Consider the following 24,854-nt stretch of genomic DNA (forward strand, 5'->3'; position numbering starts at 1 on the left):
AATTTCTGGCGGCGCAGTGGTTTCTCCCACCATCTTTGCATCTTGGGCCTGCTGCTCTTCCGTTCGTTGAAACTACGAAATTCCTCGGGCTCACGCTCGATAGGAAACTCACTTGGTCCTCCCATGTGTCTTACCTGGCAACCCGCTGTAAGCGGTCCCTCAATATCCTATGTGTCTCCAATGGTACTTCCTGGCGTGCAGATCGGTTCACCCTCTTCCGTTTTTACCGGTCCCTTGTCCGTTTGAAACTAGACTATAGGCGCTTTGTTTTGCTGCGTTTGCACGTCCGTCAATCTTACGCCATCTCAACACTATCCACCATCATGGCATCCGTTTGGCCACTGGTGCCTTTCACACTAGCCCGGTTGAGAGTCTGTATGCCGAAGCTGCCGAACTACTACTGTCCTACTACCGTGATTTTCTCCTCAGCAGGTATGCATGCCGTTTGTCTGCCATGGGTGGCCACCCATCCTATGTCTCCTTCTTCGATGTCACCTTTGATCGCCAGTATGGGGCGTGTCCCTCGTCTCTGTTACCTCCTGGAATCCGCTTTCAGCACTTGCTCCGGCGGCTTAACTTGACCCTACTTGCAACTTTCCCGGTGGGTGTGAATCCTTTTCCACCATGGCCTCTTGCGGTGGTCCGTGTTCACCTAGGCATTCATACATTTCCTAAGGACGCTGCTCCAGCCTCGCTCTATCGCCTTCAGTTTCACGAACTTCGCATGGAACTTCGCGATAGTACCTTTGTGTATACTGATGTTCTCTGACTGTCCTTTGTGTCGGGTATGCCTTCGTCACTGGCGCAGACGTTTTTCGATATCGGTTTCCGGCACACAGCTCAATATTTACAGCCGAGCTCTTCGTCCTGTATCAGGCCACAGAGTACATCAGGCGACACAGGCTCTTCAATTGTGTCCTCTGCTCAGACTCTCTCAGCGTCCTTCAAAGTCTCTGTGCGCTTTCCACCACCCGTACTTTACCGCAACGGCTCCAGGAAAACTGTCACTTGCTCACTCTTGATGGAGCCACTGATGTTTATGTGGGTTCCTGGTCATGTCGGTCTGCCAGGAAACGAGGCTGCTGACGCTGTTGCCAAGGCTGTAGTCCTCATACCTCAGCCCATTTGTTCGTATTTCCCTTCGATGATCTCTGTATTGCCCTCTGTCAGCAGGTGGTGTCACTTTGGCATCGCCATTGGTCCTCCCTTAATAGGAATAAGCTCAAGATTATTAAGCCCCTCCCAGCGGCTTGGACGACCTCCTCTCGTCCCTCCCACCGGAAGGAGGTCATTTTAACTAGGCTGCGTATTGGGCACTCTCGTTTTAGCCACCGTCAATTGTTAAGAGGTGATCCCCCACCACTTCGTACACATTGTGCCATTTCCTAAAGGAATGCCCATTTTTTAACCGTTTACGTTCCCGCTTGGGTTTGCCGTCTGAATTATCGGCCGTTTTAGCAAGCGACGCGCGGGCTGTCGACCGCGTTTTACTTTTTATCCGTCGTAGCAATATGTCGAAGGTCATTTAATTTTTAATTCTGAACCTCCATTTCTGTTTAATGTCTCTTATAGCTCTTTTTCACGTACCTGTTTTTAGCTGTCTTCTCTTACGTCACTTGGGAATGATGTATGGTCGTTTTTTAACTCTTCTGTCTTCGTGTTCTATATTTTTGTCTTTGGCGCGTGTGACCCCAACTGTTTTTGCGCCCTAAAACAAAATAACCTTGTAATTGGTAGACACCAGATATCAACCTACATCTGGTTTGAACCTCGTATGACTGCTTGATAATGAGGTTTTTGTCTTGAAAACAGTTCTCGGTAAACAAATGCAGAAAGAAACTACAGCTTTTGAGGAGTATCTGAAACACATTGAATGTTTCGTCTATTATTGTGTATACAGTTGCAGAATATATAGTATAATTCCGTTATTAAGTACATACAACCAGAATCAATACAGACAAACGAATTCTGTCAGACTGCTGTAGGTCTACGGTGGTCTGTCAGATACTGAGTATCTCTCGGTGTGCTCAGCTTGTACGAATAAACGGTACAGGCCTAAGGCTAAGATGTCAGCATCAAGAGCAAGCAGTTCAGTATGTGAACGGAACCACAAAGGCTATTTTGTAAGGTTTATTATCACGCGACCACGACTGCACTCTCATGCCAGTCTCTCCCCGCAGGCCGCAAGCAGTGACGTCAGTTATCGCTGAAACAACAGTTTCAACGCCACTTTACCCGGACTGTTAAAATCGCTCAAAATAGTCGTTTTCTGAAACAACCGGTTTTCGGTACGTTATTCCAATTATTCCCTGTAATAAACGTAGAAATCGAACAGAGGCTGAAAACTGTTGATGCCCTCGGTTTCAAGTTACGTAAAATCAAAATATTATATTAAATATGGAAATAAAATAAAACTTACTCTGTCCACTGTTAGCTGCTTTCCTCTGACCGTGATAACTGATTGATTACCAGAAAAAGTCAGCAGTATTCTCCTTTTTGTCCGAAATATTTTAAACTCTGCTCAAAAACCATATTGTAATCGGCGATCATATCACTATTTGGACACTACGAATAGTCAGTACTAAAGAGTGAAAACTGAGGTTGAAGAACTCTATTTTTCGTATTAATTTGTCGGTGTCCAAGGGATACAAGCAGATAAAGGCGCGTTATGTAGACACGGGCAGCATATCAGCCGCTTGCTATTTTAATTGTAAACTGTGAATCAACTGGTCATTTTTAAGTTTTCTCCTTATATTATGTCACTAGTTTGTTGCGTTTCCAATCGCTTTTAATCTTTTAAAGCAAGTGGAGCATTTACTTAATCGATACCGCACTTTGTAAAATATTTCCAGACTGGAGATGGTGCCTTCCTGTAATACACGACAGTGTGAAAATACCAATCGGACCAGATGGGGCAAGGCTTGCAAACTGCTTGTACACCCGTACCGCCTAATATTACACGTCACATGGCGTCATAAAATATTGTTTTACAAATGCTGTACCAATTCTTATTTAATGTGTTTGTTGCTCGTTTCTTTCGGGATTGTAATTAAAATGGCAGTGATCGCTTTTCCCATTTTCTATAACAGCACAAAATTATTTTGCAAGTAAAAACTATTCGCTCTTTAAAAAATCTGTATTTAAAAATGAATAATTTTAGCACTGCTGCTATGGCTAATTCATGTTTCGGTTCATTTACCCAGTTAGTAGTAAAAAATAAAAATACCTGTTAAAGTCGAGGCCAAACAAATACCTAAAAGTACCGGTTATTCAGAACTAAAATACCGGTATCGGTTATAACCAGTTGGTTTTTCCCATCCCTAGTGCACACGACTAGGCCACCCGCAACCAACGCGCAAGAGGCGCTCCGCTAGTATAAACTTTGAGACAGCCGCAGTATCTCGACACTTCCCCACAACATAATAGGTATGATAACCGTCGTACCGTCAAACCGACCTTTCCGTCTCTACATTATCATTGTTATAGGTGTTATGGAGTCATGTTGAATTTAATTTCTCGAAATATGAAGGTAATGGATAACAAGAAGAGGAGAAGAGTGAATGAAGGCAAGACTACATCTAACAGTGAAAACCTTCCTCAGGTAATCACAGAAGCGGCACGCAAATAGCCGCGTTGCGGTGCCGGAATGGCCGCAACCAATACAGCAGCGCGGATATTCCGGTTGCATAAGTTACAGGCGAACACGTAAGCGAAGGCAGCCGAGCGGCCTTATTCGTTTATCAAAGGACACGAACGCTCTTAGGTCGTCACCCGATCCTTCAACAATTAGAGGCCTACGCGGCTAAAGGCAGCTGCTGCGTGTGCTCAGTCATTTCATAGACCTTCGAAAACAAGCGAGTTGATAGACTTGCCGCCAGACTGTTGAGGACAGATAGCAGTTCAGATACAATATTCTGTAAATGGCAGATTTGTAACTATTTATTACTCCTTTGATTCACTGCGAAACAAGTGCAATTTCACACATTTTCGAACAGAAAATGGACGATAGTATCACGTTGACACGCTGGTCTGACATAGAATGCCCAGTGATAGTTGAATCAAGAAAGGTTAAACATTTAGCACAGTGGCTAACAAGATCAATGAACACTTTCGACACTGTATCATGCCTCCGTATGTTACTAGATTAGCAACACAAAATCTAATGCATTTCCACTGGAGTCACAAAATGCGTCAGATATGCACTGTCGGCGACAAAAATCGCCAAGCGTGCGTTTCTCTGTGCTAGGACTTGTTATGGCGAACAAAATACTTACTACACTAAAACTTGGTATGTATATGAAGGGTGAAAGTTCGTTGGATTCGGATCCACTATTTGGAATCAAAAAGCATCGCAGCTAATATTGAAATAACAAATTGCCTTATTGCATCAATCAAAAACGTTAAGAAGAAATGTTGATCTCTATTGTTTCATACCTTGATGACTCTTCGTTCAGATCAAAATAGACAGCAATTTAAACAATGAGTAAAAATAAAAAAATTAGCGCAGCAGTTTAATTAGCATTTAGCACAATATATTCAAATGTTTCTTATTTTCACGTTCTGTGCAACGTACTTTTGTTTATTATGAAAAATTCTAGCGCTACTTTTACGTATTCACATTCGTTCAAATGTATACCATTTATCTACCATTGTGATTGATGACAATAATTTCAGCGTGACTAGTTCACACACCACGTAATGGGATGGCTGAACGAAAGGCAGGCTAGTGCTGCTATCTGTCGACGAACTTGCAGTGCACACCGTTTCCTCCCGACGCTGTACGCTGGCGGCATCTGGTGTGTAGGTTTTGAAACACAAAGCTCCAGCGCCACCGGTAAGATACAGCAGCTCCATTATGTGATTTTTACGGCTTACATTTACCCTGAAAGACGCTAAATCATCCTTCATCACTTTATTAGAACCGTAAATTTTGACGGAAGCGTATACTGCAACGAAGTCTATAGGCCCCCACTCCCCCTGCAGAATCCCATCGTTGGCATTAAAATGGAAGATATAGTATATAAGTACATTATACTCCAATCAGCATTTTCAGTAGCAGACAAAAAGGATTAACAGGCAATTAACGAAGAAAAACAGAAACTAGAGAGAAAGTTCATCATAAACATGTCAAACAGTACTATCTTACTGTTTATATTTGCCACTGGCTTTTACTGTGTTCCTCTTTCTCACATTCCCGTCACGTAAGTAATATCCCGACGGTTCACTGATACATAAAAGTCATGTCACGCATTTTGAGCTATGAAACCCAGCAGCACGACGTTTCATGTTGATGAAATTGCAAAACGCCAACACTTCCTTCTTTTTGGCCAGCCAAGTATTCTTTTCATTGCGGAAAACGATATTCCTCTAGGAAAAGTAGCAACTGATACTACCAACTAATGATCGTAAAGTACTAACCGCGTCGAAATTTATCTTTAATAAATACATCAGTTAATAGAATAGTATTGGGAGAATTTTGAACTCAATTAAAAACATTGACTTCTAGTCGGACAGAATGGTGCATTTTTGAATTATTGTGAGATATTTTAAAAGTCAAGGGAAGTTGTTTCTCTATAGAACTACGTTGCATCTGAAGGGATCTAGGAAGATACGTAGATTTCAAATGGACTTAGGAGCAAAATCTTTCCCTTTTTGTATAATTCTGTCCTTAAATATCTTGTTACAAACAGCCCTCATTAAATGTATAAAATATTTTAACGTTTATAATTTTGTTTAGAAGTACTGTCGTCGAAAATATCATAGCTCTGCCGGTATGAGACTTAGAGCTCTGTCTGCTGATGTGTTACACTTCTCTCTTTATACAAAATGCAGAATAACGCATATTTACTTCTATATTTGAAATATTTTTATCTTCTGCGTATACCACTGAATTCCCAATGTGCAGTTATTATAAAGAGATGAGCTGCCAGATGGTTCAATGTTTTTTGACATTGTTTTGAGAAAATAAACTTTGAGCGTTGGCTATTGAAGCATTTGGAGTCAAACTGCTTTACCAAGTTTTTAGTCATTCTTGTTACTCACTGCACATAGAAATTCCGCTACAACTTTGTATTGTACAACATGTCTTGCTGGTAGATCGAAATCCTGTTAAAGAAGTTTGAATGCATCAATTAATCCGGGGGCAATGGGCATACATAAAACATGGAAGACGTACCTAGTCCAGCTAAATGAAGCATATGTGGTTAAAGCAAAAGCATAAAATTCAGCTGCAAAAGACTGATAATAGTTAATCTTACCTGCAAGACAGAGGTGCCGAAATTGCAAATGACGAAGAATGGTCGCAGATATCAACAATACGCGATTGTCGAGCCAGTGCAGTCAGTAAAAGGTATGTAACAGGTAGCTATGCCACATACATAAATCACCATTATGTATTAAATTACTGTGACATATCAATTTTGTGACATTTTTAGTCAGTTCTGGGGTGTAATGAGGTGCTGTTGTCCACTTGAAAGACATAGTCTGAAGTTCATTCAGCTGAAGATACCATCTCTGGATCTCTGGTCATTACAGAATGAATGGCCTAATATCCATCAGTCATCGAACACTCAATACATTTTCTTTCGTGTGAATTATTGATGTTACTTGCAGTCATGTATAACGTACAATTTATAGTCAGACTCCGAGTGAGGTGGGTGAACGTCGTATATTGAACCAAAATGTATTATGTATCTATTACGCAGGAGCCAAGGTAGCCCCTGAGGGCGGCAACCCATATTACACCACAGAGGACGAGATTGTCTATGGCCAAGGCGTACCAAAAGCGCTATGGTAAACACCGGCTCTTTACACACAAGATAATGGAAACACACATTCCGAGCACTACATCCTGCACGGGGAACTCGAACCACGGCCTGCAAGAAGTATCACTACGCCAAAACCTAATCGGCTGAAGACAGCTATTTAGGGGCTAGAACCAACCCCGAAGTTCAGTTCACTCTGGATGCCGACCTCGTGTACTTCGACTGAAGATTACGTCTTCGTCTCTGAATTGAACTCTTACTAGTGTATGTGTGTTACCACGAACCTTTGTGGAATATTAGAAGTGAACATTTGTTTGCCTCAATTAGGAGACTTTCACTGGCTTCGTTATTGTTACCTTTCGTTTGTTGTTCAGTCATCAACTTTGTGAACTTACATCAATAAAAGTTGTGTTTGTGAAAATTGCGAATTGTCAGTCACAACAGTATTCTAGCAAATACTGGAAGTAAAAGTGTCGTTTTTAAATATGTACTCTGACATGTTCATATAGTTCAAGTGTAGTTCAAATGGTTCAAATGGCTCTGAGCACTATGGGACTCAACTGCTGTGGTTATTAGTCCCCTAGAACTTAGAACTACTTAAACCTAACTAACCTAAGGACATCACACACATCCATGCCCGAGGCAGGATTCGAACCTGCGACCGCAGCAGTCGCACGGCAAGTGTAGTTGTTTCCTGTGACATTTGTATGCAATTTGAATTAATGTAATATAAATGAGTTCTGTACAAAGGTCTTCATCAGAATATGTTAACAAATATTAATGTTCATAATGTTCAAGAAGAATTTATCATCTCTGGACAACGTGTAACGAATAGAATCTCTGCCATTGACAGTGGCTGAATTAATTCAGGTCATCGACCATTTCATTCCTTACAATATTGTGAAAGTTTATTAAGTTTCTACCTACCGAACCGATTTAGAAACAACAGCATAAACGGAAGCGCATTTGGCAAAGTCCTATATCACATTATAGCCAACATTAATTAACAAGACTATACGTCACAGAATTAAAGAGTAAGTAAACCATTTAAAATGGATTAGAGTAAACGATGTTTAGTGTGTACCAGTACAACATACTATGCCCTCTTCCCCCCCTTCCCCTTCCCCCGTACTCAACGTTTTAAGGTAAATTACAATTTGTCCACAACGCTTCGAGGTGCGAAAATCACAGCTCCCTGCGCCAGATGGCTCGTACTCACCTCTCTTATGCACACAAATTACATCGTGTAATAAGGTGGTGTGTACACTCAGCAGAAACACTGGACAACAAATTCGTACTTTACGTTTGTCGATTATTTTTTCACTATTTATGAATGGTCATGTTTCCCTAAATTTAAGGATAATCTAGGACATAAGGGTTCTGATATGCCTTTTAGTTTATCCATTGTTATCAAATGCCTCCATGATTCTTTATCAAATATTTTTAAGAAACGTTTGTTCAGAATTTAAAAAAATGAAAGGAAAAATAGAAAAATATCTTCCCAACCCCTACCCAACGATAAATTATTTCAGATCCGCTGCAGAAAGAAAATAAAAATAAATTTAAATTTATCATTTTTTTTAAACATGGATCTTTCAGAATTCATAATATCATTTCACTGAAATAAAGTTTTACGCTATCTTAAACACAGAATGGTCGTGGACAGAACACTACTGCTGCGTATGTGTTGCACATGGAACTCTCATATTTTGAAGCTGTTAAGTGTTTCGCGGAACTTCAATCTGTACCCATGTTCAATTGCAGCTTCGAAGACTTCAGCAAACGTCAATTAAAGCGTGTTGTATTATCCACTTGCATTCTAATATATCATTAAAGTCCTTATCTCAGCAGAATGGTAAAAGGTTTACGATGACAGGCATTATTTTTAATTGAGACGTAGAACCTCTGTATGCGTTGTGCGGTGGCAAAGCCTTTTTCGGTACAGAGAACTTTATCGAAGATTTTAGGGTAGAGCAAATTTTCAGTGGTTTTCCAGAGCAAAGTTTGGCCAAATTACAAACTAGGAAAATCGTAGAAAAATCAAAAGCTCTAAAGGCACATCATTACGACTATATCATTGGTTTTATGTTGTTTTTACGGCAAAAGCAATCATCTCTATAAGGGAAGAACCGAGAAACTGTATTCATTTTGACCGGCATAATTGTGACATCACTGAAGTGAATAGAATAGGAACGTCTATGGAGGGTTTGTTATATGACATGTACAACGATGTTTGTTTACACTTTATCTCGAAACTGTAACTATTACACTGCAAGTTCTTTCCCTGTCTAGCCGGCCGGAGTGGCCGAGCAGTTAAAGGCTACAGTCTGGAACCGCGCGACCGCTACGGTCGCAGGTTCGAATCTTGCCTCGGGCATGGATGTGTGTGATGTCCTTAGGTTAGTTAGGTTTAAGTAGTTCTAAGTTCTAGGGGACTGATGACCACAGCAGTTAAGTCCCATAGTGCTCAGAGCCATTTGAACCATTTTCCCCTGTCTTTACACATTATTTATTAGTATAAGAACTGATGAATAATTGTAGCTGCTACGGATGCAAATCGGAGTACGTGAAAGGAGGAAAAGTCACTTTTCATGCGTAAGTACCAAAAAGGTCTCACTATAGTTATGATACCAGTAATAGGCGCTTTGTGTGTTGCAGAATATCGAGAGACAATCTAATAATTAGTAAGGCTAATTATGTTAGTGCATAGCCATATATTTGTGAGACAACTGCTAGACGAATTATTTAGTGTTGGAGTGTGTTGCCAGTCGAACCTTTAAAGTTATACATATTTTGAGCTATTTGCACCTGTAGATGGCATTTATGTATGACCGTCTGAGTCGTTTCCGCAGGCGCACACATGACATGTCTCCGTGCCATTATGCTTATTTTAAAACAATCACAATAGTAAACTTTTGTACTGGTACCTACGAAATGGAGAGTGATCGTGTGCGATTAATACTCTAGTTTCCCTAAGAATGAAAGAACGTTAAAAAATATTTCAGTACTTGATAAATCGCTAGATTGCTGCATGTCACAGTTCCAAATTCGATGTTCCTCGCTACTCTTTCAATTTGGTGTACTAGGAAACCATTTCTTAATGGTGCCGGAACATAATTTATTAAAACAAAGACTCGAAAATACCATCAAGTGCAGTTTAAAATCTAAAAATAAAGGTTTAGCTTTTAGTTCTATTCCTGTAAGATCATAAAAATAGCGACATCTAAGCTGTGATACTTGTAAACAACAAAATGCCCCTGCATTTATCTCTTAAACGCTTTAAGGCAATCTCATTCCAGATATTAAGCGCGAACAGTTAAGATGCCTACGAATCACGTGTGGTAAATGGATAATATTTTTTATTTTAGTATGTCTCTAACGGTCATGTAAATTTTTCGGGGTCATTTAAGGGCAAGACTTACGCCATGCCTTAGTCACTTGACCGTCAGTGTCGGTGAATGTTTGACACGAAAATCCTGTTCCGGGAATCTAGATGCTGATTTTATAGAAATTGCTAGTCTGTGCCGAACCCAGGGAAGTGAGCAGCGCTCTCGGAAAGGCAGTGCTGAAAAGGAAAGATCCCGATCGCAAGCCCCCATGAATTTAGTGATAAGATGACCCAATGGACAGCCAATAAAAACTGAACACAAATCGAGGATGAAAACAGGAAGAAGGTGTACTGAATCGTGAAAAATGAAACAAAACAGAAACGGCGAACGATCCAAGCTCATGACGTGCAACTTCGGCCGAACTTGAATAGCCCCGGCGTTGTGGTTATGTGGTCACGGTGTTGTACTGCGCGGTGGGTGATCCCTATTGAAGGGATCAAGTGGTAAGGAAGGGACGTCCAGACGTATGTATCTCCTATTTGTTCTACGCAAGTACCACATGTTATGACCCTTGCGTTTCGTTTTTGAAATTTTGGTTTTTAATTCCTTTGTTGTAGCATAGTTCACACTAGTTTATTCGTTGTTTTCATTTCTATGAGAAACGTATTCGACATCTGTCCTGCAATTACGTGCGACGGTAGTATATTCTTACCACATGACTCATATTCTGTGATCAACCTATTGTATGACAATTGCCAACGCTACAGAAGACGAGCAGGATCTCGTCAATGGCCGGACGGACAGTCCATAAATTTGCAGAAAAAATGTGGCACGAAAGAGATTTGAACACGGATCTATCGGTACGCAGTCCATCATGACCACACAGCCACAACTTTTGACTATTCAAACTAGCTCGATGTTGCGTATCTTGAATTTGGATTTTACGGTGTTCCTGTTGTTCGTTTTTTCACAGTCCAGTACACCTTCTTCCTGCTTTGATGCTTGATCTATGTTCTGTTTTTGACGAGCTATACAGAGGGCCATTTTACCATTAAATCTGAGGGGGTGTCATGGGTAGTTTCTCTTGTGAGCATCGTTGCCTGCGGCTGCCAGTTCATACTGCTTCTTATAACGGAACACAAAATGTCCCTCCACGTAGTGTGTTGTCTAGATCTGTTTATTTAGTAATTTTCTTAAAAGTTTAATTAGAGTCCTAAATGCACGATTGAATTACTGTTCTGCAATTAAGAAGAAATAACAAATCTGAGCTACTACTTAACTTGGCATTGTTATTACCAAAGGTACAACAGCCGGCCTCTGTGGCCGAGCGGTTCTAGGCGCTTTAATCTGGAACTGCGCGACCGCTACGGTCGCAAGTTTGAATCCTGCCTCGGGCATGGATGTGTGTGATATCCTTAGGTTAGTTAGGTTTAAGTAGTTCTAAGTTCTAGGGGACTGATGATCTCTGATTTTAAGTCCCATAGTGCTCAGAGCCATTTGAACCATTTGAAAGGTACAACAATACGCATAAGAAAGAGTGAAGACATTAGGTCGGGCAGAGGCCAGACTTGCCGTTCAACTTTGGTGAACGTCTTTCCTACAAGGGAAAAGGCGAAGTACGCAGACCTGGCGGGCGGTGTTGCTATAGGACTGACAGGTTGCCTTGTCGCGTTCCGTTTTGAGAAACACGTTTTATGTGGGAAAAAAAGTTTACCGCAGACAGACTGAGCAGTAATTGAGCGGTCGTGTCTTCTTGCGCTCTGCGAGACGTAAGTTTTTTGTGCTATTATAGGCACATATTACTGGAGGACTACATTTATTACTGCTTCTGCATTGAGAAGTAGTCTTTGGTAATTATTCACCGTCGATGTAAGACCTACTAGGCTAAATTTTGGTTTTGCAACGTTTGTAAACCTGGCGTCAAGTAGGCTTAACCCTTTTGTGGTTGATGGGACACATATGTGCCAATTAAGTAATATGAGGTTTTGAGCGTTTAAACGTCTACGTCTCAAGTGCTAGCATGTAGCGAGATGCTTTAGGAACTTCGAGGAAAATCCCAAAGACCACGAGATGGTTATATGTAGAAGACTGAGTGAACAAGTGGAGCGGCGAGTGTTTATAGTTGGTCTGTTTCACGAAAATCATATCAAATCGCTGTCCTATCCATTCCAACAATGTCTGAAGTAAGCGATTATGTTTTATTATACGTAACAGACACCTCTGTAGTTCTGATCAGCTATACATAATCAGCTGAAGAAATTTTAACCATGAAAGTGTTAATAAGGGCATCCATTGTCGTACCGTTTTAATCAGAGACGTGAAGAGATTGTAAAAGTGCTTTTGGCGTCAGATCCTCAACTGCATTTGTGATAACAAACTCCAAAATATTTATTCATTGTTTCTTGTAAAAGGAGGACCAGACAATCCAATACGCACTGTGAACAAGTGTAGTTTTGGTCAATATAGAGACATTTAATTTTTAAAGCTTGTGAAGTTTAATTTCAGATAATCATTTTATTTTTCTTAAACCCTACATCAGAATTCATTAATGCTGGATGTAACAACAGTAGTTTCATTGTTATAGTCAGTTCACTGAGACAGAGTATGAAATATCTTCAACGGGTTACATTGTTGCATTGCTTAAGTAACTTCAAATAACAAATATCACATTTAAACATTTGTTGAGTAGACTTAAAGTAACGAAAGGAAGTCGATAAGCATCCTGTTATTTTCATTCTGATCCCGAAAAGCAAATTATAACGTTATTCAGACATAAATTAAATAACAGTTATAAGTTGAATGAACAGATTTGGATTTCAAAATCCGTTCCATTAGACTTGGCGCATAAAATTCCAATAACTGAGTTGAATTTCAGGAGGAACTGCTCAAGGTGAATTTAGTCACGGTCCTTGTTCCAGTTGTAAATGCAGTCACTGTGTTTAGTGGTAAATACAAATTGTCAAAATGATAATTCAAGGTAAGCAAAGAAGTGCGATGAATACTTTGTTGATGAAAACAATAACCCAATAGTTTGTTTACTAAACCCTTCAGAAGAAGTTCGATAGCCAAGTTAAGATAATTTCCAAGATACGGTTCGCATCAAAGTCGCGACCTCACTGCGAGCGACATATATATCGAACGCTCGACTCTCGAGATGTCGAGTTGTTGACAAAAGAGACGACTAAAGACGATCGTATTCAAGACGAAGTTATTAAAAAAAAGAAAGTAACAGCACTTCTTTCACTCAAGGCAATTTATTTAAGATATCAATGTTATGAAACCTGCATTTGGATCGGACTTCCTGAAGTCTTGTGCAACAAGGTGTGCGGTATACTTCTGGATCCATTTTCAATAAGCTACCAGTCGAATTTAAAAATCTTATCAGTAATCCACGCGCTTTCACATCGAAACTGAAGAGTTTCCTCATGGGTCACTCCTATTCTGTCGCGGATTTCCTTGAAAAATTAAGCTGATTCTTGCTGTATTGTGGATTGAGTTTACTTAAACTTATGGACTGATTTTTTTCGGGTTCATAAACATTTATTTTATCTGTTATTACGTTTATGTTGTAATTTCATGTGCTGACAAGTTAGATGACTTTGGAGATTTGCTCCTCAATTTCGTACTACTGAACTTGACGTGTAAATAAAATTTAAAGAATCACTTACATTACTCATCAGCTTAATCATCGTCGTGCAAAATATCGTGCATGGTGTAGGCAAATGATCACACTGCTTTTTTCTCGCACCCAGAATACAATTTTGTCATATCTTTTGGAAAAATTGGGAGATTTGCCATATAGGCGTATTTTGTGAAAATATAAAAAAACTGAAATATGTACAATTCATCTCGATGCCCAGGTCTCTCCTATTTCTTACCAGATGATTTAAGTGACTCCCAGAGACGTTCAATGATTTGTGTGTGCACAGATGAGTTTTCGGACGATACAAATTCTACTGAATGACCGACGAATTCATGATCAATTCGCCAGTCAGTTTTTCAGTGTTATGTTTTGTATGATTTACAGCCATCGATGATCACTTTCACACCTGGTAAAATGAATTGTTGAATGAGAGGTACAATCGGTTTCTTTCCCCTGGAATCCACAAGTAAAATAAAACGCTTACTTGACTCCCGCTGGATTCCGCGAAAACACAAACATGTTTTGTTTGATTCTTAAATAATCGTCTTTCCACACTTGCGGGTGGCCACTTGAGATTCAACTACTTCTATAGATTTGTTTTGTCCACCTATGAGGACGCTACTATTAGTAACAATAACATAACACACCTTCCTATAAAAACTGTAGCCGCGCGGGATTAGCCGAGCGGTCTCAGGCGCTGCAGTCATGGACTGTGCGGGTGATCCCGGCGGAGGTTCGATTCCTCCCTCGGGCATGGGTGTGTGCGTTTGTCCTTACGATAATTTAGATTAAGTAGTGTGTAATCTTAGGGACTGATGACCTTAAGAGTTAAGTCCCACAAGATTTCACACACATTTGAACATTTTTTTTAATAAAAACTGTAGTAACCGGAAACCGTTTCACCGAAATTTCACCCCCGTTCTTCCAGTGCAAAATTAGGCATCTAGTACGCAATTTGTATGACGCTCTGGCAATAATTAGCTTTGCAATATCAAACCACGTTTTCTTTGTTTTACTATTTCTCTTCCTACATTTCTTACACATGAGCTGGAAAGGAAAATTAACTTTCACTGTCCTCTTCGCCAGGGTCACAATTTTCGGAACCACAGTGAACGCAATTTATCGCACCGTGATTTGGGAGCAATCCATTTTTCCAACAGAGTTCAGGGCATCGTTCAGTATCGTTCAAACGGAAAAATCACCTCCTAGCACATAAGAGAATTCTATATGGGCATTGCAGTAGAGTCACTTATCACTTCTACTGCTCTCATGCGACCTTCCGTTGTCAAAGCAGAAAACAGTACGTATATTTCGAGCGTTCGATATGCATCTCTCGCACTGGGGCCGCGCCTTCGATGTGCACTGTTTTTTTAGAAATTATCCAAGTTAAAATTCAGTGAGGTAAATACCCGGTAAAAATTAGTGAACGAGTGCATAATAGCCTAATATAAGCCTACTGATCAAAGTGTTAATATCGTTGATGGATTTAGCAACTCCGAATTTAGGAACTAGGGATAGCAGACAAAGTCGTAGCAAAGTCACGTTGTTACACAGATGCGAACAGACTCTCGCAAAAACAAATGTAAAGAAAGCTCTGTATTTGAGAATAGGAAAGAGTGTGCCAGTGTGGTTATACCCTGAATCACTACCACTGGAAACGCCTGGGAAGGCTGCTGAGCGTACTCACCCTCCAGGTAGTCCCACGGCTCCTCCTTTGGCCGCTCGCTCTCCGGCCGCTTCATCTTCTCCCAGGCTGCAACACACAACAGCGCCACAGTCAGTTGCTGAGCAACGTCTAAACAAAGTCGCGTGCGAATGCTCAGTGTTGCAGAATGGAAAGAACATCTCCTTCAAACTCAAGACCTCTACCTTTCTCTCTCCATCCCTTCCTCATTTACTTTCATAATTTAATATTTTAACATTAGGATGGACATACGAAGCGTTTTTACCAGTGCCTGCTACACTACAGGCCATTAAAACTGCTACACCACGAAGATGTCGTGCTACAGAAGCGAAATTTAACTGACACGAAGAAGATGCTGTGATATGCAAATGATTAGCTTTTCAGAGCATTCACACAAGGTTGGCGCCGGTGGCGACACCTACAACGTGCTGACATGAAAGTTTCCAACCGATTTCTCATACACAAACAGCTGTTGGCCGGCGTTGCCTGGTGAAACGTTGTTGTGATGCCTCGTGTAAGGAGGAGAAATGCATACCATCACGTTTCCGACTTTGATAAACGTCGGATATAGCCTATCGCGATTGCAGTTTATCGTATCGCGACACTGCTGTTCGCGTTGGTCGAGGTCCAATGACTGTTAGCAGAATATGGAATCGGTGGGTTCAGGAGGGTAATACGGAACGCCGTGCTGCATCCCAACGGCCTCGTATCACTAGCAGTCGAGATGACAGGCATCTTATCCGCATGGCTGTAACGGATCGTGTAGCCACGTCTCGATGCCTCAGTCAACAGATGGGGACGTTTGCAAGACAACAACCATCTGCACGAACAGTTCGACGACGTTTGGAGCAGCATGGACTATCAGCTCGGAGACCATGGAAGCGGTTACCTTTGACGCTGCATCACAGACAGGAGCGCCTGCGATGGTGTACTCAACGACGAACGTGGGTGCACGATTGGCAAAACGTCATTTTTTCGGATGAATCCAGGTTCTGTTTACAGCCTCGTGATGGTCGCATCCGTGTTTGGCGTCATCGCGGTGAACGCACATTGGAAGCGTGTATTCGTCTTCGCAATACTGGCGTATCACCCGGCGTGATGGTATGGGGTGCCATTCGTTACACGTCTCGGTCACCTCTTGTTCGCACTGACGGCACTTTGAACAGTGGACGTTACATTTCAGATGTGTTACGACATGTGGCTCTACCCTTCATTCTATCCCTGCGAAACCCTACATTTCAGCTGGATAATGCACGACCGCATGTTGCAGGTCCTGTACGGGCCTTTCTGGATACAGAAAATGTTCGACTGCTGCCCTGGCCAGCACATTCTCCAAATCTCTCACCAATTGAAAACGTCTGGTCAATGGTGGCCGAGCAAATGGCTCGTCACAATACGCCAGTCACTGCTCTTGATGAACTGTGGAATCGTGTTGAAGCTGCATGGGCAGCTGTACCTGTACACACCATCCAAGCTCTGTTTGACTCAATGCCAAGGCGGATTCAAAAATGGTTCAAATGGCTCTGAGCACTATGGGACCTAACTACTGAGGTCATCAGTCCCCTAGAACTTAGAACTACTTAAACCTAACTAACCTAAGGACATCACAAACATCCATGCCCGAGGCAGGATTCGAACCTGCGACCGTAGCGGTCGCGCAGTTCCTGTAGCGCCTAGAACTGCTCGGCCACCGCGGCCGGCGCCCAGGCGGATGATGGCCGTTGTTACGGCCAGAGGTGGTTGTTCTGGATACTGATTTCTCAGGATCTATGCACCCAAATTGCGTGAAAATGTAATCACATGTCAGTTCCAGTATAATATATTTGTCCAATGAACACCCGTTTGTCATCTGCATTTCTTTTTGGTGTAGCAATTGTAATGGCCAGAAGTGTACATATTCAAGGGGGTTAGAGGGGAGTACGTACATAAGGTTTTGATACGGAAGCCATGTCCGGAAACGTAGCACTTTTATGTGCAGTGATGATCCAGAACATTATTACTATCGACATACTATCAAAATAAACTCGTCCAGGCGATAGCAGCGTCAGCTGGAGCGGCATGACAGCTAGTCAGACAGACACGCAGCGGTGCATGTAGTGTCAGCTAGCGTGCTGTCCGTGTGTAGAGTGCGGATGACGCGCAATCAGAATTTGACCGAGGGCAGATTGTAATGGGCCGGAGGCTCTGCACGGGCATTTCTGAAACCACACGACTTGCCGGGTATTCGAGGAGCGCTGTGGCGAGTGTCTCCAGCACGCGGCGAGACCAAGACGAAACGACTTCCAGACGTCGTGGGGTTGGGCGGCTACCGCTCATTACTGATGTCGGACGTCGTAGGCTGGGGAGACTGGTAGAACGGGGCAGGCGGTAAGCTGTGGCGAAATAACACTAGAGTTCAGTGCTGCGCAGAGCACAAGGGTGTCTGAACACACAGTGCACCTAAAGCCGTCGGCACACGGACCGTGCATCCAAACGTTGAGCGTTGAGCGTGCCCAGTTTCCGACGTCATAGCGTGGAATAGCACGCTCTGGAGTCTTCTTGAACGTGCAGAGCAATATTCGGCATGTCAGATACTCTGAGCGTGCGCCTGAGCGTTGACCAATGAGATGGCACAACACCACCTACGTCACGTGTACGCCATCTCCCTTCAGTACGGAGTTGTGAGGCGCCATATTGGCATTCATTTCAAGCCTATATTTGTAAACGCCGTTTCTGAGCACCAGCAAATTGAGAATCACTAGAAAACCCGTTGTTCGTTGTGTGATTAGTTCCAATAAAATAATGAGGAACATCATATTCGTGGCAAAAGTATTATTGTAACTTGCGTATTATGAGAGTAGGCTATTTGAAGAGAGCGACAAAATGAAGATCCACCGAAAACGCATTGTTCTTGGTACAATTTGTTATAATTAAATTGCAATCAGTGACATATCTACGATTAAGGTTTTGAGCGAGAGGTAAGACAATATAAATAGAAGCAAAAGGCGTGATGTTGGTTTAGCGTAATGGATAGCGTCACTGTCCTGTAGCTACTTGTATGTTGGGGTGGTGGTTTGCGTCATGGCACTTCCTAATTTTTTTTCCTAACATTCGCGTTTTTATTAGATTCTGATACTTGATTATTAGTTTAACATAAGTATATACTATAGTATTTGATGTTATGTAAATATAAGTTCACCTTTTTTTGATGGGTGACTTCGTTCGATTGGCTTAATCTACAGGACAGCTTGCGCTACTTCTATAAAGATATTTTTCTCCTTTTTCTTTTACGCTTCGTAATTCACATGTTTCAAAGATTCTGCTACTAGGTAGGAACAGTGATCAAGTAAGATTGACCTTGGGGTTGTACTAAAATGTGGAAATGATGAAATAATGTTTATCTTATGTGGAGAAGTATTCCAAATTTGTAACGCACTGTTTGTAATGCAACTTTTATAAGCCTGTGTCCTTATTGATTGGACATGGTACTTTCCTTTTCGTGGACGATGGAGGAAATGTGCGTTTCAATAGAGCTAACGTGGGAATTTTAAACGCGCCCGTTGAGTAAACTGTGTGATTTACGAACTAGGAATGTCGCTCAAGTGCCGCTGGAGTGCGTTGCGATCGCGTATACCACGTTGGGGCCAACGTACCGTAAGCACGAGTGGCATCGTTCCTGAGCGTTCAGCAGGACGTTGAACTTGGCACGCTGAGCGTTAACGTTCGACAGCACGGTCCGTGTGCCGACGGCTTAACGCTCCTAACGACATGCTTCCGCAGCAGACGACCCACGCACGTGACAATGTTAACACCACGACATCGGCAACTACGACTGAAATGGGCACGTGAGTATCGGCACTGTTGCGTGGTCTGACCAATCCCGGTACCTTCTCCATCATACCGATGGGAGGGCGTGAATCCGTCATCTTCCAGGGGAACAGCTCCTTGACACCTGTACTGCGGGACGAAGACAAGCTGGCAGTGGCTCCATTAAGCAGTAGGGAACACTCACGTGGGCATCCATGAGTCCATAGAGTTCGTACAAGGCACCACGAGGAGTATCGTTCAAATGGTTCAAATGGCTCTGAGCACTACGGGACTCAACTGCTGAGGTCATTAGTCCCCTAGAACTTAGAACTAGTTAAACCTAACTAACCTAAGGACATCACAAACATCCATGCCCGAGGCAGGATTCGAACCTGCGACCGTAGCGGTCTTGCGGTTCCAGACTGCAGCGCCTTTAACCGCACGGCCACTTCGGCCGGCGGAGTATCGTACACTCGTTGCAGACCACATATACCCTGTCATGACAATCATGTTTGCCGAAGGCAACGGTATTTTTCATTTTTGAAGTGCACCATGTCAGAAGGCCAGGAGTGTGATCGAGTGGTTAGAGGAACACAGTGGCGACTTGCAATTGATGAGCTGACCCCGGAACTTGTCAGATGTGAGCCCTATCTAACACACCTGGGATGTGTTTGAACGTGGCGTCAGAGCTCATCCCTCCCACCATACCCCCCCACCCCCCCACCCCAAATTACGGGAATTAGGAGACTTGTGTGTGCAGGTGCGGTGCCAGCTCCCTCCAGCGATCTACCAACATCTCCTTGCTTCCATGCTATGACTCGCCACCGCTGTTATCCGTGTCAAAGGTGCACGCACCAGGTATTAGGTACGCAGGTTCGAATCCTGCCTTGGGCATCGATGTGTGTGACGTATATAGGTTAGTTAGGTTTAAGTAGTTCTAAGTTCTAGGGGACTGATGACCTCAGAAGCTAAGTCCCATAGTGCTGAGAGCCATTTGAACCATTTGATCGGATCACCTTCGAATCTCCCGCTCCACGGCACGCGCACAGCGAATCCTGGCCTATGATCTCTAGAGGGGCTGCTCCACGTGGCAAAACTGCTGTTCGTTGTACAACATGTATCTGCGACACCTGTTTTCATACACTCGGAGCCGCGCGAGGTAGCCGTGCGGTCTCAGGCGCCTTGCCCCGGTTCACGCGGCTCCCCCCGTCCGAAGTTCGAGTCCTCCCTTGGGCATGGGTGTGTGTGCAGTCCTTAGCGTAAGTTAGTTTAAGTTAGATTAAGTAATGTGTAAGCCTAGGGACCGATGAACTTAGCAGTTTCGTCCCATAGGAACTTACCACAAATTTCCATAATTTCCACTCAGTCCCGAACTGTGATGATGATGATGTTTGGTTTGTGGGGCGCTCGACTGCGCGGTTATCAGCGCCCGAACAAATTCCGAACCTTTGCTGAGCCCAATTTCATGACGACGATTAAATGATGAGGACAACACAAACACCCAGTCACCTCGGGGCACGTGATCCACGAGCTGTGGTGGGCGCCCGCCGAACACCACAGTCGACCCTTTCAGTTACGAGAGTACTTCTAGCTCGCAGGCGTTGTTGTAGTCTGACGAAAATGATATGAAATGGACTGACGCGACCTGGAAAACGTTCTTGATGCATGCTTTGTGCAGTTCTACCTTTATTTACCGCACCGTTAAGCGGAAAGTTTGAAAGTGACCCGATTTTCAAACTCGCTTTACATCGAAACTCTGCTTTTTTTGATTTGTTCCTTATCAAAACTTCATCTATTAAGTATCTCAACAACCCCAAAGAGCTGTACTAGGAATTGTGAAAGGCCCTGTATTTCCTTTCTGTAGTCCTCCATAACAAAATATCTTAAATAAGCGATATATGTATCTTAAATAAGCCGAGGTAGTTCTCGGTTGTGTGGATCTATTCAAAAAATTGGGAACAAACCATAATTTGGTAATTAGCGCAGCAGTTATCATTAACTTTCAAATTTATACATTATAACAATATCTTCATAATGTTATAGTGAAACATTGTAAAAAGAAATGACAAAAATATTTCTAATATTGTAGCACTGAGGATCTGCAGATATTATATATACCTGACAGAATTGAAGTTGTCCATCAGTAAGTCTTTCACGATCAACCTATAATGTACCGTATTACAAACAAATTACTTTATAATTGCTAGGAAGTTATTGACTATTTGTATTCCTGAATAATGGAGACCTTTTCGTACGAAATGGCGCGGTTTCAAACGAGTCGCTGTGTAGCACGTTCGTACTCTTGGATCTGATTCTGTGAACTTAGCTGTTACTTGGAAAAAGGAAAAGGATAGTTTACTTACAGATTTTCCGGTATATATGTGTTGAGAATCAGTAGTTAGTGTAGATAACTTGGAAGAGACTTTTCAGGGATTTTGTGGAGATACACCAGGACTAGTTCTTCATTACAAGCATTCGGCCTGGGAAATTGTGACTTGACTTGCTGAGTTACTCCCTAGGCCCCAGATATGGTAAAGAACGGCGTTACGAAGTATGCGAGTAAAATGCGTCAGCTTCTCTTGTTCGTTCGTTTCCTGTGTCTGACAATATCTGTATTACAAATACGAACTTGTTTAATTGTTTCAGCACGGTTTTATAACATGTTTCTAAAGCTATTAACAACTTTCAATCTCAAGAATATATCGTTTTCGACTTATCATTCATATGCTATATGGAAATATCGTACAGGTTCTGATCATTGTAGGGCGAGGTTTTTAAAACTTAAATGGCAAAAGGTTTATTGTAAACCAATTTATTAATGTCCATTAAAAGTTTATCAGCAGCTCTTATCAGACCTGTTCTTTATTTGTTGTTTTCAGCAAAATTTGAATCATTTGCAAGTCAGAACATTTTTAGGGTCGTCTAAATAACGTTGGCCATAAAATCGTTTTCGCTGTTTCGGACAACGTGATCAATACATCGAAGGCACTAATGGAAAACTATTAGATAATAGTTCGATTAGCAGGAAACATTACTCCTGAAAAAGATCGGCTGCGGAAATGACCCGGAGATTCGTGACACCTGTTGGGTGTGCGAGTGGAAATTAAAAATTATGGTGTCAGACTCACCAGAAAGAACCTGTCTCTTGATACTTAACACATATGTTTTTGTGCATGGATTACGAGTGCAGGCCAGCTGGTGTGTGTTCAGTTCTCCCCGTGGTGTCTGAGATTCCCAGTTCGTCATTTCTTTAGAATAGTTCTGTGTCAAGTTTTCTGGATATGGGAAGTCAGAACAAGCACCATTATGCATTAGAAAATCCTGAACATAATGTTGAATAGCCGTAACATATCGTTTAGATTATTGTACGGTGTGCAGTTTAAGATCAGCTTCTGTGAGAAAGCGACAGAAAGGTAGGAGAGCCATCATTGAGGATTATGAGGTGATTGTCTTGTATTACGTTAGCTGAGATCTGTACTGAGCCTCTGAAATACCCACAGAGCTTCGCTTACCTTGCTTTACGGGGAAATGATCCGATAACAAAGTTAATGATATGGTCCTTATTTAATTTATACTACTGCTAATTGTAGCTTTGTGGTGGTGCAGTTGATTAGTGATTCCTTTTCGTAGCAGGATCGCGACATAATCTTTTCCGTCTGGTCTGTATAAACCGACAACACAGAATCCTCTAAAGTTGATATGTCAGGTTTGAAGCACGTTTTGGAAATCTAGCCGCAGATGTATTCTGTGTGTTGGCTGCGGCTGACTGAGCATTCCACTCAAGGAGCCCGAAAGTCATTATCCGATATATTGATTACAACTCTGTTCCTTAAGTCTATGATAAGTAACCCTGAGTTGGTAGAGACTATACCACAATTGCTTATATCCTACGTAAATCATATCTGTGAGTTGATTTCTGCTACCATTTTTCCTAGAATCAGACGAATGACTCTAAGGGCTAGAGGGATTCATGTTCATAAAACTTCCGACGCATCATCTCAGGTGGGGTCGGGAGACAGCGCTCTAAATTCCTGAGACTGGAAACCAGTAAGTCTACTAAACAGTCGAATGTAATGTTGGGGATTGTAATCTCTGAAACCTGAAGTCTGTGCTGTGTTATTCATGTTAGTCGTTTCGGAGAGTTGAGTCGACTGGTAAGCTCTTTACATGTCTGCATCTAAGGGATGGGTCTTGAGATGTCTATGGAGGAACACGAACCTCCTTGTGTGATCGTAATTTAAGGGAGGAAATGAACTGTAATCCCGTACATCGAAAATTTTGTGCTGAATTTGAGAACTGAATGCATATCCACGTGTACTGTCAATCAAAGTGTCATGTGACAACTGCATAGTTAATTTCATTAAGTCTGACCTCGGCGTCTTTGAACGACATGTTATTTGTGGAAATTAAACTTGCGTTTTCTGAGAAAAACGAGGTAGCTCGCGTCTTGTCACGGTCTATGAGGCTCCCCTCGTCGGAGGTTCGAGTCCATCCTCGGGGATGAGTGTTTGAGTTATTCTTAGCATACGTTAGTTTATGTTAGATTGAGTAGTGAGTAGGCTTAGGAATCGATGACCTCAGCAGTTTGGTCCCATAAGACCTTACCACAAATTTCCAAATTTTCCAGTGACCTGGCCTCCTGCACAACGCAAACACTGTAAATTAGTAGCTATGCAGTTAGTTGAAAGGTGTTCTCCGTCACATTTACAACAGCGCTTGGGACGGGAGCACTGGTTGCTGAAGTGCCCGAACCTGAGGCGTTTGTAACACTGATGGATAGAGGAATCTGTGGATGCTCGTTTACTTTTAACGTCAGCTTAAATGGTAGTACATGCTTCTTCAAAGTAACTACAATATTGGGCAATTTACGTTTACACTTCTACTTTTTGAGTTCCATTTAATAACTGAATTTTCGGAACCTATTTTCTTTCATATGTGTCTTGACTAACTGCCTGATTGCCGAGTGGTGAATGTGATGTTATACATTGCTCTATAGTCAAAAGGCCTCAGAATTTTCATGATTTGTAACGTCAATAGTTGAGGTTACTAGACTTAGTTTCCTACACTCGATTTATTCGTTCACCAATCTCCTGAAATATCCAAAAAGTGATTCCGGATAGTTTTGAAATAACATATGTATTACAAAAATAACAATAAATCTTCTCCATGCTTACTCCAGTAAAAATACTGAATTTTACCGGGAAGTAAGCTTTCTTCAGAACACATAACATATCTTGACAAACGTTATGTAATATCCCTTACCTCCACTATAACGTAAGGAAAGATTTGGGTAGGCTACAAATGACTATTACTGAATTCAAAGTCTCATTATGAGTGATCGTAGCTACCTCTTTGTAAATTATTTCTGGCCACAAATGACGATTGTTTTGAAATGAACTGAATATTAGAATTGAAAACTTGGAACACTGTCATCTTACGACATATTTTGCATGCTCTAAAGGTGAGGAGTGTACACTCTTTCATCTTTTGTTGTTGTGGTCTTCAGTCCTGAGACTGGTTTGATGCAGCTCTCCATGCTACTCTATCCTGTGCAAGCTTCTTCATCTCCCAGTACCTACTGCAACCTACATCCTTCTGAATCTGCTTAGTGTATTCATCTCTTGGTCTCCCCCTACGAGTTTTACCCT

The 24,854-nt window shown here is 42.0% G+C and overlaps 1 long non-coding RNA gene across 1 annotated transcript in view; it reads right to left on the reverse strand.

Moving 5' to 3' along the window:
• Positions 1 to 15,422: 15,422 nt before the first annotated feature.
• Positions 15,423 to 24,854, reverse strand: part of LOC126260854 (uncharacterized) — a 201,587-nt gene continuing 192,155 nt past the window's right edge. Inside the window, exon 3 of the long non-coding RNA XR_007546651.1 lies at positions 15,423 to 15,489. This is a non-coding gene — a long non-coding RNA (uncharacterized LOC126260854). The remainder of the gene's footprint in view (positions 15,490 to 24,854) is intronic.

The sequence above is a fragment of the Schistocerca nitens genome, chromosome 5 (genome assembly GCF_023898315.1).
Source record: "Schistocerca nitens isolate TAMUIC-IGC-003100 chromosome 5, iqSchNite1.1, whole genome shotgun sequence".
Lineage (NCBI taxonomy): Eukaryota > Metazoa > Arthropoda > Insecta > Orthoptera > Acrididae > Schistocerca > Schistocerca nitens.